Here is a 14884-nt window from a genome sequence, read left to right on the forward strand (position 1 = left end):
CACACATGTGCAACAATGGAAATTATAAATGCTTGAAGCACACTTAAAAGAATACGTCATGCATATGTAGCTTAAAAATGAATTAAAATACTACTAGTATAACAGTGAAACAAGTCGATAAACATCAAAACAATGAGCCAAATACTCTCATACAGTTGTGTAAAGAAATGAGTGGTTTTATTTAAAGTGTAATATATAAAGGAGAGTACCAATGTGGCCAAAGAAATATTATGTGAAATATGAGGACGACCAACCTGTGTCAATTGTAGATATATTTTCAGTTGTGCAATTTTGTAGCTTGAAAGCTACCTTTTCTGCAAAGTCTAAACAAAATAAAGCCAAGCAGAAAACAATTTTAAGCAGAAAAAGTTTAGGGGTAATAGATCACCACAACAAAGATCAAATGGGGAAAGAGTTAGATAACAAAGCACCCCTTTCTAAAATGACATTCTATATCTATCAAATCCCTTTCCATATTGTATTGATTATCTATCTTGTTAAAAGAGTTGAAGAGTGAGAATGTCACTGCCAAGGAAATGAGTGAGAGAAGAGAAATAGTAGAAAAAGTGGCAACTCCAAGATCATCTGCAGCTGGTTCTCAGCATCTGTTATAGTGCCAGTATGATTGCACAGAAAGAACTTGACCAAAGACTCTGCTTGCTGAAGTACGTCTACATGATCTAGCAAGTATGTTTGTATTATGTTTGGCAATGTTGGTTGAGCTACAATATCCGTTTTTTTTTGTTTTGTTTTGTTTTTAAATGGTAGATTGAGAAGTCACTAAGTGAGATATGTATACAACTGCTCCTTTATAACTGGGAACCCCTTCCTTTTTTTAATTCATGCAAAATTTTAATAGATTATATCACTTCAATATATCCATAAGAAGAAATTAAAAAAACCCCAATTGATTTCTAAAAAAGAAAAAGAAAATAAGACAAAGGCAAACTACCATACAGCAACTTTCGTCCACAATATTAAGGAAAAGATTCCAAGATTAAAGACAGAAAAAAAAGTTCACAAAAAAAAAGAAATATAAATTACCCCTTCCCTGACATCAGCCCACTCCTATAGTGAAAGCATACACTTTGGAAATCAAACTGTAACACAAATTTCTTCTTTAGATTCAAGAAATTCCAAAAGTTGTTTTAGGTCAAAAAGCAAATATGACTTATTCTAAAACAAAACCACACATTGACAAGAAAATTAAAAAACAAAAACCTCACACCCAGAGTAGCAACTCTGGGATGGAGAGTCAAGAATTATTGACTTCTCTTTTGTAAAATCCTAGATAAGTCAGGAAAAATGTGAACTTTAGATCCAAAAACAACATCATTAATATGTCTAAAGCAAAGCCACAGTATGTTGTTGCGGTCCATCTCAAGGGCAAATTTGACAATCATAGTAGTTCTCTGAATCACAACTTTCAAAGAAGATTCCAGAAAGCCAGTAAGATCAAACTTAGGCTGGCCAGTCGATACTTTTGCCTCTTGAGGAGCTAAGAAGCTCTCACAATAGGTGGCAAAGACTCAGGTGGTATTGTAATACTTCCATACAATGCTTCTTAATCATATCTCTAGGAGCAATTAAAGGTGACCTAGGAAAGTTCAAAAAGTGCAAATTATTCTATCTCGCCGGATTTCCAATATACTCCACTTTCCTGTGCAAATACATATTATCTTTCACAAATGTTTGAGATAATTGAACAAATTCCTGTATTACTACTACTACTACTATTTAGCATTTCTATAGCGCTACAAGGCATACGCAGCGCTGCACAAACATAGAAGAAAGACAGTCCCTGCTCAAAGAGCTTACAATCTAATAGACAAAAAATAAATAAAGTAAGCAAATCAAATCAAGTAATGTGAATGGGAAGGAAGAGAGGAGGGTAGGTGGAGGCGAGTGGTTACAAGTGGTTACGAGTCAAAAGCAATGTTAAAGAGGTGGGCTTTCAGTCTAGATTTAAAGGTGGCCAAGGATGGGGCAAGACGTAGGGGCTCAGGAAGTTTATTCCAGGCGTAGGGTGCAGCGAGACAGAAGGCGCGAAGTCTGGAGTTGGCAGTAGTGGAGAAGGGAACAGATAAGAAGGATTTATCCATGGAGCGGAGTGCACGGGAATGGGGTGTAGGGAAGGACGAGTGTGGAGAGATACTGGGGAGCAGCAGAGTGAGTACATTTATAGGTTAGTAGAAGAAGTTTGAACAGGATGCGAAAACGGATAGGGAGCCAGTGAAGGGTCTTGAGGAGAGGGGTAGTATGAGTAAAGCGACCCTGGCGGAAGATGAGATGGGCAGCAGAGTCTCTATCATGACCATTCCAGCATGATTCTTAATCAAACTTTGAGAAAGTTCCACAACATTTGTAAGAAACAATCTTAACTTCTTCATGCTCTTTAACAAATATTTCTACACAGAAGAGTTCAAATCATGGAGAGAATCCCAAAGTACATCTAGGGTTATGGTTGCAGGTCTTACCAAATCTTCAGTACTCCACTTGAAAACTCTTGTTCTCCAATGAAGCCTACAATGTCCTCCAAAGCAGGTTGACCCAAAGTGGTACCCTCCACTCCCTTGAAGGCTGGATCTAACCTTGGTGCGGAAACCGCTAGTGACAGGCTCCCTAGCAAAGACACAGACACATTCTCATGTCATTGCTCTGACACTGCAGCTTCACTTCCGGGTTCGGGAGGTGGAATCCACTGCTCAGGGCTAAACAAAGCCCTATACTCGCTACTGCTGGAATATGGCAATCCTGGCTGAGTATAAGATTTTGAGTGTTGGGGTCCTGCTGAAACCCAGAAACTCACCAATGTCATCCAGCGAAGTGATGGTGACAGCCCAGACTTTAGGGATCTGCCTGGGATGCACCCTTCCTTTTCCCCATCATTTGAGGCAGGAACATAGCACTAAATGCTCAGGTAGGTGAGGAGCATCCAGAAACCTATTTCCTTTCCACTACAGTGTATAAATTTGTGGTTAGAAGCACCCATACAAATCAGAGGTGCAACACTGTGTACATCTCCTGAGTCAATTTTTAAAAGGAAAGATTCACCTTTGAGAACTGATATAAAGTTTCAGGTAAAATTACACTTAGATTGTAAAAGTTTTGTAAATTATGTTTTACCTGCAGACACTGGCTCTAATAAAACTGTGAATCAAACACTCATCCAAAAATGAGGATAATGGGGCAACCACATCAACCATACAAACCAATTGCACACACGAAAAACAAAACAAAATATACCATAGCCACACTATTAAAAAAATTAGTTCTAAATATCAATATCAAAATCAGAAATACTCCTTTACTAAGTACCTTGTCATGGTAGAAAAAAACCTTGGAGTGCACACTGGTCGTATACTGAAAAGAGCAGATCAGCTTGGTTTAATCAATGGCTTTAAAATAAACTCCCCTAAATTTATTAGTAAAGTGTAAATTAAAAAAAAAAGTAAAAATCTTATGCTTCAATAATGTTGAAACTCAATCATTGATATACAAAACTCATTGTATTAAAAAATAAAATAAAATCAACTTTTCAATCCAGTCTTTCCAATGCAGCCAGCATTTCGTGGCACTTCAAGTTGCTGTAGTAGGGATTCTTACAACTCAGGCATTGGTTCTTATTTTCCAGACAATGACAAAACAGAAAACACTTATTATACGCATACAAATCCACATTTAAGTGCTGCTCATCTCTGTTTGCAGAAGAACAAAATGGCAGCTGCTTTTAAAAAGACACACATTGGTTCCACCATTCCAAAACATCCTCCTTTATTCTGCCATATGGATAATTTAAACCAATAACCTAATGATGCATCTTTCCATACAAGACTTGGAGACTGGGTATCCAAATGGCAGATGTCATTTAATGTGAGCAAGTGCAAAGTGATGCATGTGGGAAAGAGGAACCTGAACTATAGCTACGTGATGCAAGGTTCTACATTAGAAATCACCGACCAGGAAAGGGATCTAGGTGTCATCGTTGATGATATGTTGAAACCCTCTGCACAGTGTGCAGTTGTGGCTAAGAAAGAAAATAGAATATTAGGTATTATTAGGAAAGGAATGGAAAACAAAAATAAGGATGTTATAATGCCTTTATATCACTCCATGGTGTGACTGCACCTCAAATACTGTGTGCAATTCTGGTAATCGCATCTCAAAAAAAGATATAGTGGAGTTAGAAAAGGTACAGAGAAGGGCGATGAAAATGATAAAGGGGATGGGAAAACTTCTCTATGTGGAAAGGCTAAAGTGGCTAGGGCTCTTCAGCTTGTAAAAAAGATGTTTGATAGGAGATATGATAGAAGTCTATAAAATAATGAATGGAGTGGAACGGGTAAACATAAATCGCTTATTTACTCTTTCCAAAAATACTAGAAGTAGGGGACACACAATGAAGCTACAAAGTAGTATATTTAAAACAAATTGGAGAAAATATTTCTTCACCCAACGTGTAATTAAACTCTGGAATTCGTTACCAGAGAATGTGCTAAAAGCAGTTAGCTTAGCGGGGTTTAAAAAAGGTTTGGATAGCTTCCTAAAAGAAAAGTCCATAAGCCATTATTAATATGGACTTGTGAAAAATGCACTGCTTATTTCTAGGATAAGCAACATAAAATGTGTTGTACTGTTCAATATCTATGTTGCTGTAATCATCCCTAATCTCTTATTTGCCCTGTTTGTCTCAAACATTTTGTACTGAATGTTCTGTTGAGCATTGCATGCACCTAGAAGATCTATAGAAATAATGAGTGGTAGTAGAAGTAGTAGTAGTAGTAGTAGTAGGATCTGATGGGACTAGACAAGGTAATATCCTTTTCCTTTCCTGCTGTCTTCAGGCCAGATATAATCTCAGAGTATAGGTCAACTAACTGCAGTGTATCTAAAAACAGATTCTTGGATTATTCTATCACCTATCTACCTAGATTTCTCTTTTAATAGCAGCTGTGTGCTCCATCTGTATGCATCCAGGATTTTGAGAAAGGGCTCCGGCAAAGCTATTAGATCTGAGAAATATGCATACATTGTATTGTAGGAGTGAATGCATCTCTTTTGCTGTCAGTTCCTTTTGAGCAAGTTCTTGCCTTTTGCAATTTGTATGTGCCCACCAAATCCCCATACCTCCCAAAACATCCCTTCCCAGTTTTCTCTATCTCTTCAAACTTTTTCACACCCACTACCCCTCCCCCAAGCCAGTCTATATCTCTACTACCTGTAGGAAAACCCTGCAAAGAATGTTATAGGACTCTTGCTGTGTTCTTTCTTTGTATTTTTATAACTTAGGTAACTCATCAGCTCATTCTTAATGTTTTCTTGAAACTGTGTAAACTAAATTGAAAATCAGGGACAGTTCCCAAACCATAGAAACATCTATTTATTATAATATTGGAAAACTGGTAACTCTGCACGCTATTATATGTATAAATGTGTAAATAGGAGGAAAAACCTCAAGAAGCACCTTTCGTCACTTAATTTAGTGAATGAAAGGGCTAGGGCTTCTTCATCATTGGAAAAAAATCTCCTAAATTTCAAAAAGATAATTTCAACTTATTTCTAGAATTATGAATGTCTTGACAAATATATATCTTTTAGAAACTCGAGAAAGAACTTAACTTCTCTCGGGCTCCTCCGTCATTAGAACCGTGGTTGACGTGAGCCTCCGTTTCACCAGAGCTGCTTCAAAACCTCCGGTCTAATATTCTGCCGAAAGAAACAAAATCGAGTTAAGCAAAACATTTCATTTTTTCTTAAATTCTCTTTATTCAGCTTATGCCTTATTTCTTAACAACTTACATTCCGTTCAGACTGCCGACGGACACATGAGGGGCAGCAAATAAATCAAACATGGCGGTATTTAAACATTTTCATGATGTCACACGCTGTTGTAAATCCTCCAATAGGAGCTAAACACTGGGCAGAGTTAACTTGACATTTCAGTAAACAGGACACAAATATACTTTATTTGTCAACACTACCTGTAAGTCGAAGGGTGTAATTTATTGTATTATATGCCCCTGCCAGTTGCTTTATGTTGGACAAACCTCACGGCACCTGTCAGTTAGGTTGACTGAACACAAAAGTGTAATTATTACAAAGAAAACTACATCTCCACTAGCTGTACACTGCAATGAAATAACTCATACGTTTGCATCTCTTAGAGTGGTTGTGTTGCAACAGATGAATAAGTTTTATAATGAAGAAGATCTACGATGGAGATTGCTTAGAAAGGAACAACAGTGGATTTTTAAGTTGAATTCAATGTTTCCTTTTGGATTGAACGGTAAGATCGAATGGATCCACTTTTTCTGATTTGAATGAAGATTTTTTTTACTGAAATGTCAAGTTAACTCCGCCCAGAGTTTAGCTCCTATTGGAGGATGTCATCAGCATAAAAATAAGTGGAAATTGTGAAAGATTAAGTAAGAGTTGCCAGTGGGCTCAGAAAGAGATTAAACAGAAGTGGAGAGATAATTGAGCCTTGATGGACCCACAATGTAAAATTTTCATGACCCTTTCCTGAGTTCTAGTCCTTCTGCATTTCCTACAGCTCCCTCATAATGCCTCTATTTACATGCTGTCCCTTCACCCAGCTTCCTTCATTGTCCCTTCATGATTACATATCCTCTCCTTCATGAACACTTCTATGCTTCTTTCTCTCCTAACCTCACCCCACACAGCTTATTACTAAGTTGTCCTTCCTGCTGTTTTCCTCTTCAAGACATTTTCCTGAGTGTTTTCTCTTCTGTATTACTTTTCCCTTCTAACCTCTACTCATTGTTTCCACCTGTGCCCTTTTCACACAACCCTTTCCCATCAACTCACAAACAACTACACTACTCAGTGCAGTTTTTCATCCACACTGTCAGTTCATCACAGCAGCCTGATCATATGCAGAGATTCCAAAAAATTCTTCTCAGGTTTTTCATGTTTTTCCTTCCTCTGGTTGTATTGAGTAGCAGTTAATGAAGGTGATGATGTCAGCATATTTCCCTCCTTTTCCTGGTAATGGTGATCGATCATAATCTTTTACTTAATCTTTGTCTGTGCTGGTTTAGGCTACTGGTGGTGGAAATCATCCCCACCTCCTCTCAATGACAATTCAGGTTCCTCATGGTGTTAATCACCTTCTCTCTTGCCTACAGCCTCTTAGAGAGTCCAGGTTTCTTGCTGAAGCAATCAGCTGCCCTGGTCTCCTTCTCTTTCTCTGCATGGATTTAGGTTACTTTAGTCTGCAAACTTCATTTTTTTGACATGGGTAGCATGAAATTAACTAGCTGTAGCCTTAGAGTAGAGATTTGTGGTGGTGAAATCCACCATCTCTTTTTTTCAACAGCTGTATTTTTCTGTTCTGAAGGACCTCCTGTAATTGTGTTGTGAACCTCTCCTTAACTATTCCTGTGATGGTTTGATCTATTTGTGGTTCTAGAAATAACACTTTGCATTTCCCCTTTTGTTTGTGCTCCATCCAATTAGTTTGCCGTGTTTGCTCTTAAAGAGTTTTGTTGTCTTATTTTACAAGTTTTGTTCCATATTTAAAAACATGTGCTGCTAGATTCTTGTTCATTCCTTCTACTTTCCAAAACATTTGTTCAACCTTAAGGATAGAGGACAATTTTGGACATCCACTTTATTTCCTGCAGCATTTTTGAATATAGTTGGATCTTCTGATGCTGTTTGTTAAACGTGGAGACTTATAATAGTAGCTCAGTAGAAGTAATCTATAAGACCCACACTGCCTTCAACTCTTGGGATGTACAGTTTCAGTATATAATGATTCTTATAGATTACTTGGTTTGAAGTAATATTCTTGTTCTTACTCCCAACTGCTCAGGGCCCCTTTAACCGCAGAGAGTGAAAAGACCCATAAATCCCCACAAATGGCTGTGTGGTAAGTTCGCACTTGCCTTATGACTATTTGGGGGGGGAGCACTTACTGTCACCCATTGAGGTGGTGGTAAGAGCTCCCGCACTAGCCCGGCACTGCCCGGTTATAGCCAGGTAACCACTGTGCTAGAAAATCAGACATGATTTTCTGTAGCACATAGGGTTACCATATGGCTCCAGAAAAAAGACACATTGATCCAGTCCGGGTTTTGCTTCCATTGAAAGCAATGGAAGAAAAATCCAGACTGGCTCAATCTGTCTTCCTTTTTCTAGAGCCATATGGTAACCCTAGTAGCACAGGAAATGTCACATGCTGAGGGTGGAACTACTGCCAGTGCCTGCATTAGGCCTGCGGTAGTTCCGGTTTGGTGGTGGCAAGCCCATTGCTGTGTGCCAGCCCTTTAGTATAAGGCCCCCTAAAATAACTATAAGGTGCATTAATAGAGAAGAATGGTCATTTGAAAACAGTAAGGAAGTACTTTGCTTGCTTCTGCATCCCCTCATTAAGTGCTTCCTGGAGTGTGTATACTGTTGCTATGGTAATATAGGGGGGTCTTTTACTAAGGCACGCTCACGTTTTTAGCGCGCGCTAAAAATAGGCACACACTAAACGTTAGAGATGCCAATGTATTCCTATGGGCGTCTCTAATGTTTAGCGCGGGCCTATGTTTAGCTTGCACTAAAAACCTTAGCGCGCCTTAGTAAAAGACCCCCATAGTTCTTATCTCAAGACAGTGAACAAAAGTGGAGGGAATCTCTTCTTCAGCCACAGATATTTCTCCCAATCATTGCCTTTCTGCAGTGGCATCCTAACTACAAACTCATAATTTGTTTTCGAATGTTACTAAGTGTGAGGTCATTCATTTTCCCAATCCACGCTCGCTATCTCCTTCTCCTCTACATATTAACAATGGCATGGCTCTTTATCACGATCCTGTGCAAATCCTTGGAATTATCCAGTTCTTTTTCCTATTGAGAAATCTGTTACAGAGGCATTTGATTGCCTGTGTCTTTTTCTGTCAATGGGGAAGAGCTGGATGTCAGCCAATAGACTGAAACTTAATATGGCTAAGACTCAAATAATGATTCTGTCAGATCTGATTTATCTTTTCCTGTACAAATTGATTTAAAACGTTCAATGATTGATGTTAAATGGGAAATGAAATATCTTGGGGTACTCCTGGACTCTTCTTTGTCTTTTTCAGGCTAAGTGTGGAGTCTGGTCAGACAACATTTCTTTAAAATAAAACTTTTGAGTAGATTAAGGTCATTATCTGTCAGAGGCTAATTTCACGTCCATTATTTTTGCTCATATCACTCCATTATTCGACTACTGCAATGCTTTGCTCATGGAAGCTTCAGGAACTCTGCGCTAGTGTTGGTGCATCTTTTTGATTGCGCGCTGGACCACTTTTTACCATGGCTGAGAAAAAGACTATTATTTTAATGGGCCGGGAAATGGGTGTGCGCAAAAATTAAAAATTAAAACTATTTATGGACTGAGCCCTTACCGCTAACCATTGACTTAGCAGTAAAGGCTCACGCACTACCCACGCGGTAAACCATGCAGTAAACACCAACGTGGCCATTCTGCTGATTACCACTGGTAATGCCCCTTTCAGTAGAAAACAGAAAATATTTTCTACCGCGGTATTTAGCACACGCCAAACCCAGAATTACTGCCAGGCGCACATACTACCCCAGCAGTAGTGCCTACTTGGTGCTCGCTACCTGTATGTTAGTCCTCCCGCAGCTTTCTAAAAGGGCCCCCTAGGCTTGTATGTTGACACATGCATGCAAATGACCAGAGACAGATATAGCAGGCACATTACTAGCGTAGGAGTACAGAGGCAGAAACTGTACAAGGGCTAAAAAGATATTTAGAGATACCTAGTCCTTCTACAGTCTGTAGCAGAGGTAGGCAATTCCAGTCCTCGAGAGCCGCAGGCAGATCAGGTTTTCCGGATATCCACAATGAATATGCAGGAGATAGATTTGCATACCAAGGAGGCAGTGCTTGCATATCTATCTCCTGCATATTCATTGTGGATATCCTGAAAACCTGACCTGCCTGCGGCTCTCGAGAACCGGAGTTGCCTACCCTGGTCTGGAGGAAAGGGAGACTAGTACTAGTAGAATTTTTCATTTCAAAACTAGAGATCTCTGACTGACTGACCAAGTTTGAGACAGGCCTCACTACTACACATTTGAAAACATAGCTGCCCTTTTACTAAGCTGTGTTAGGTGCAACTAACTCAGGGACCCTTTTACAGCCACAGGAGGGCTAAAGTTTGGGTAGCACGCACCAAATTGGCACTACCGCTGGGGTAGCACATATGCCTGGCGGTAATTGAGTTTGGCATGTGCCAAATCCTGTGGTAGAAAATATTTTCCTATTTTCTACCACAAGGGACATTACCAGCGGTAATCAGCAGCGTGACCATGTTGGCACGTGCTGCATGGTTACTGAGCCCTAGGCCGTAAATACGTACTCTAGTTCTAATTTTTGTGCACGTCCATTTCCCGGCCCATTAAAAATGGCCGTCTTCCTAGCCACGATAAAAGTGGCACAGCACGCCCCAAAAGATGCACCCAAACTATCACAGGCCACATTTTACCACAGCTTTGTAAAAGGACCCCACAGTAAAAATGGCCTAATGCAGGATGCACTAAAGCATTTCTTGTTAGATTTGGCATGGATGCACACTAAATATTTGTCTATATTTTATTTTGAGGGGGCATCGGGGTGGAATGGGAAAATGCCTGCACTAACCAGTTAGTGCATCTACGTTACCACATGCTAACTGGTTAGTGCATAGTTAATGTATGATTCCTACCACCTACAAAATAGGTGATGCTAACTGCTCACACAGTCATTTTTGAAAATAGCTGGGCTTAATTGACTTATTAGCAAACAGCCATTAATGAAAATAGGAAATAGGCTTTTTTACTGCTGCAGTAAAAATGACCTTAGAGCACAGGAAAAAGCCATGTAAGGTCACACCAAGGCCATTTTTTTACCACAGTCAATGAAATAGATGCTGCTTTAACTCAGGGTCAGACATTAGTTACTGTTTGGAATATCTTTCCCCTACACCTTTCAGGAGTATTCACAAGGAGCGGTTCCTTCCCAGGGCTATATACATAGGCACAACCTTCATTTGCCTATCCTGCAGCCAGATATAACACAGGGCTGATTTTCCTCCTGATTCACTCTGTTACCACCAGGTCTGGATCTGCATCTGTTCTTTGTGGATAAACCCTGTCAAGTTTATAACAGCCATGGGTAGACCTCATCCTACCCTGAACTCCGCTCAAAGGCCGGACTCCCCAATCCACTCAAAGTTCTAGCTCCTTCACTGGCTGTTATAAACTTGACAGCAACTATCCCATAAATTTAGCCAAACTGTAGTTGGTACGACAGGACCCCCCCCCCCCCTTATTCTTCTTCAGGTCACTTGGCAGGGGGCTTGCAGGCAACTCAAAACCTAGGCAACCAGGACACTTTCCCCACTCTAATTTTGTTCTTGTATTTTCTCCCAAACGCCTTCCAAGCTGTAACTCTACATATCAGGGACACTATTTTTCTGCATGTTAGTCATACATCCTCCCCTGGGCTGGGGCTTTCTCCCACCCAGGGACCTCCCAGTCATGCCTCCCAGTGACTCCCTACCAGGCTTACCCCTTTCAATAATTCCCAACCTAGCCAGGGGTTACATCAATGTCACAGTGACATAAAAAGATTTCAGAGAAGCAACCAAGCATACAAGAATGGATTCAAGGGGAAATCCACATTTTTGGAGGCACTTTCATGCTCTAGAAGATTAATACTACATTGTGACTGCAGTGTAAAAAGCATGTGAGCTAGGTACAAAAATAATTGACCATGTTTTGAAAAATTCCATGAAGTAACATGAAAAGCACATAGGGCTGTGTTACTTTTAGATGAGGCTAAGTCAGAGAAAAGAAGCTGTAGTAGCAGCAGCAAAGGAACAAGTCTAGCAAAAGTCTGTCTACTTATCTGGCTTCCCATTCCCTACCACCAGTGACAACACAGGACCCACCCTGGACACAGGGGCAGGCTACAAGGTTAGTCTAAAAAAGTCTGAGCACAAATAAATGAAGGATTGAAGTTATCACACGTGGATGGGCATAATCGAACGCAAACGCCTATCTCCATGGGCGTATATCTCCGAGAACGGGTCCGTGATGGGGCGGGCCGAACCGTATTTTTGAAAAAATGGACGGTTTTGAGCTGGGCGTTTGTTTTTTTTTAGCGATAATGGAAACTAAAAACCCCAAGCTCAAAAACGTCCTAATCCGAGCCATTTGGTCGTGGGAGGGGCCACGATTTGTAGTAAACTTGCCCCTCTGACATGCCAGGACACCAACTGGGCACCTTAGAGGTCAGTGCGGTGGACTTCAGACAACATGCATAGCTCCCTTAACATGGGTACTGAGCACCCAACCCCCCTCCCCCAAAACCCACTACCCACAAATGTACAACACTACCATAGCTCTTAGGGGTGAAAGGGGCACATACATGTGGGTACAGTGGGTTTTGGAGGCCTCCCATTTACCAGCACAAGTGTTACAGGTGGGGGGGATGGGCCTGGGGCCACCTGGCTGAAGTGCAGTGCGGTACCCACTAAAAGTACTCTAGAGACCTGCATACACGCAGGCCTCTAGGACTTGTTGCTGCTGTATAACATTGGCACACCAGTTGACACCTGAAGACTAATCTCTCCGAAAACGTCCTTTATTGGAATAAGCACGCTTACTCACAGTTAACTGCAGATCAGAGGTTGTGCCCCACTGGCAACGAGTCGCCCTGGTGTCCTGTTTCTGTTATAGGTGAGCCCTTAGGTTCCCTGAGGCCCCGCAAGACCTCAGAGGACAGCCGCGCACCCCGAATCTTCACCCGCGGCGACCGCCGTTCACCAAGGGTTGAGCCCCCAGCTGCAGGCGGCCAGCAGGACTGCTGGAACCGCGGGGTGACGGCCGGCCTGGCTGGTAGTCAGCAACACAGTCTCTGAAGGGCAGCTAGCAAGGACGGCTAGCACTGAAGAGGAACACAGTCTCTGAGGGTGGCTAGCAAGAACGGCTAGCGCTGAAGAGGAACACAGTCTCTGAAGGTGGCTAGCAAGGACGGCTAGCGCTGAAGAGGAACACAGTCTCTGAGGGTGGCTAGCAAGAACGGCTAGCGCTGAAGAGGAACACAGTCTCTGAAGGTGGCTAGCAAGGACGGCTAGCCTGAAGATGGAACCAGTCTCTGAAGGTGGCTAGCAAGGACGGCTAGCCTGAAGATGGAACCCGTCTCTGAAAGTGGCTAGCAAGGACGGCTAGCCTGAAGATGGAACCAGTCTCTGAAGGTGGCTAGCAAGGACGGCTAGCCTGAAGATGGAACCAGTCTCTGAAGGTGGCTAGCAAGGACGGCTAGCCTGAAGATGGAACCAGTCTCTGAAGGTGCAACACTCCGAGATCCACTGTGTCGGCTTCTGACATCTGCAACGGAAGCACTGGACCCTTCCCGTTCCGCAGTTTAAATCTCCCGCCAGTCCATCCCCTCCCTGGAAGGGGAGCCAATCCTCCCGGCCCTGGCAGGCGAGGAGCGCCTGGATTGGCCAGCCTGCCTAGCAGGTGGAGTCTCCCATTCACTGCGCCAATCCGGCGCGAGTAGGCGGAGCTTGCTCGCTGGTCCGCTCCAGGCCAGGGAGACGACGACGACGCCGGCGCCGCCATCTTGGCCGGCGTGTTCCCCTCTTCGAGGCCGGCGTTCGCTCCAGCGGGTCGCCGGCCTCGGGCCGACCCACGGCAGCGCCGGCCCCGTCGGTGGCGCGTCTCCGCCGCCCTGGACCCCGCGAGCCCCGCCGACCATTGCTCCCCCCCGCGGGAGCACGGGTAAGGACCCGGGACGGGACACCTGGTACTGAGATGAGCAGTAGGTCAGAGCTGGCAGAATGCTGTACAATGCCCTCTTTCAGCCACATTAAAGGTAAGAACTAAGTTCTCTAACATGGCTAACACAGGAAAGGGAACTAAAACTGGCTTACAAAAATGGCCACTACCTCATGGACTACAACAGGAAACACAACAGGGCACACTCTGACCCAGTAGGCAGGGGGAAAAGCACCATGGGAGTAGAGCCTACCAACTACAAACATCGTGAGACTATAACAGAAGCTAATGAAATCACGGAGCCCAATACCCTATACCCACCAAAATGCAATGCTGATGTGACCCTGTACTGCACCCGAGAGCCACATCTGACCCAGGGAAAGGCTGTGACAGGATCGAACACATTCTGCTGTCATGGAGGTGGGTACGGCATTTGAGGCTGGCATACAGGCTGGAAAAAAAGTTTTTAAAGTGGGATTTTTTTTGGTGGGAGGGGGTTAGTGACCACTGGGGGAGTCCGGGGAGGTCATCTCCGATTCCCTCCAGTGGTCATCTGGGCAGTTGGGGCACTTTTTTGGGACTTGTTCGTGAGAAAAAAGGGTCCAAAAAAAGTGACCTTTTTTTTTTTCGATTATCAGCTAAAGACGCCCATCTCTCAGCTGATAACCACGCCCCAGTCCTGCCTCCACCATGCCTCCGACACGCCCTCATCAACTTTATTCGTTTCCGCGATGGAGTGCAGTTGGAAACGCCCAAAATCGGCTTTCGATTATACAGATTTCGGCGCCTTTGCAAGAAAAACGCCCACCTCCCAATTTGGGTCGAAATATAGACGTTTATCTTTTTAGATTATAAGCAGGATAAGCTCACAGGCAAAGTATTCCAAATAACTGCAACTACAATCGGAAGTATTGCTTTAAGCCTAATGCACTTAAAGGAAGGAATATCCAATAAAAGTTTATCCAAAGAACACAGACAATAAGATGGCTGATACAATCTTAAAGATGAAGCTAAAGCCAGGGATGCATCATTTTCAAGGCCTTAAAAATCAAGGTCAATACCGTAAACCTAATTTGCCAAAAGACAGGAAGCCAGT

The sequence above is a fragment of the Microcaecilia unicolor genome, chromosome 2 (assembly GCF_901765095.1).
Source record: "Microcaecilia unicolor chromosome 2, aMicUni1.1, whole genome shotgun sequence".
NCBI classification, from domain to species: domain Eukaryota; kingdom Metazoa; phylum Chordata; class Amphibia; order Gymnophiona; family Siphonopidae; genus Microcaecilia; species Microcaecilia unicolor.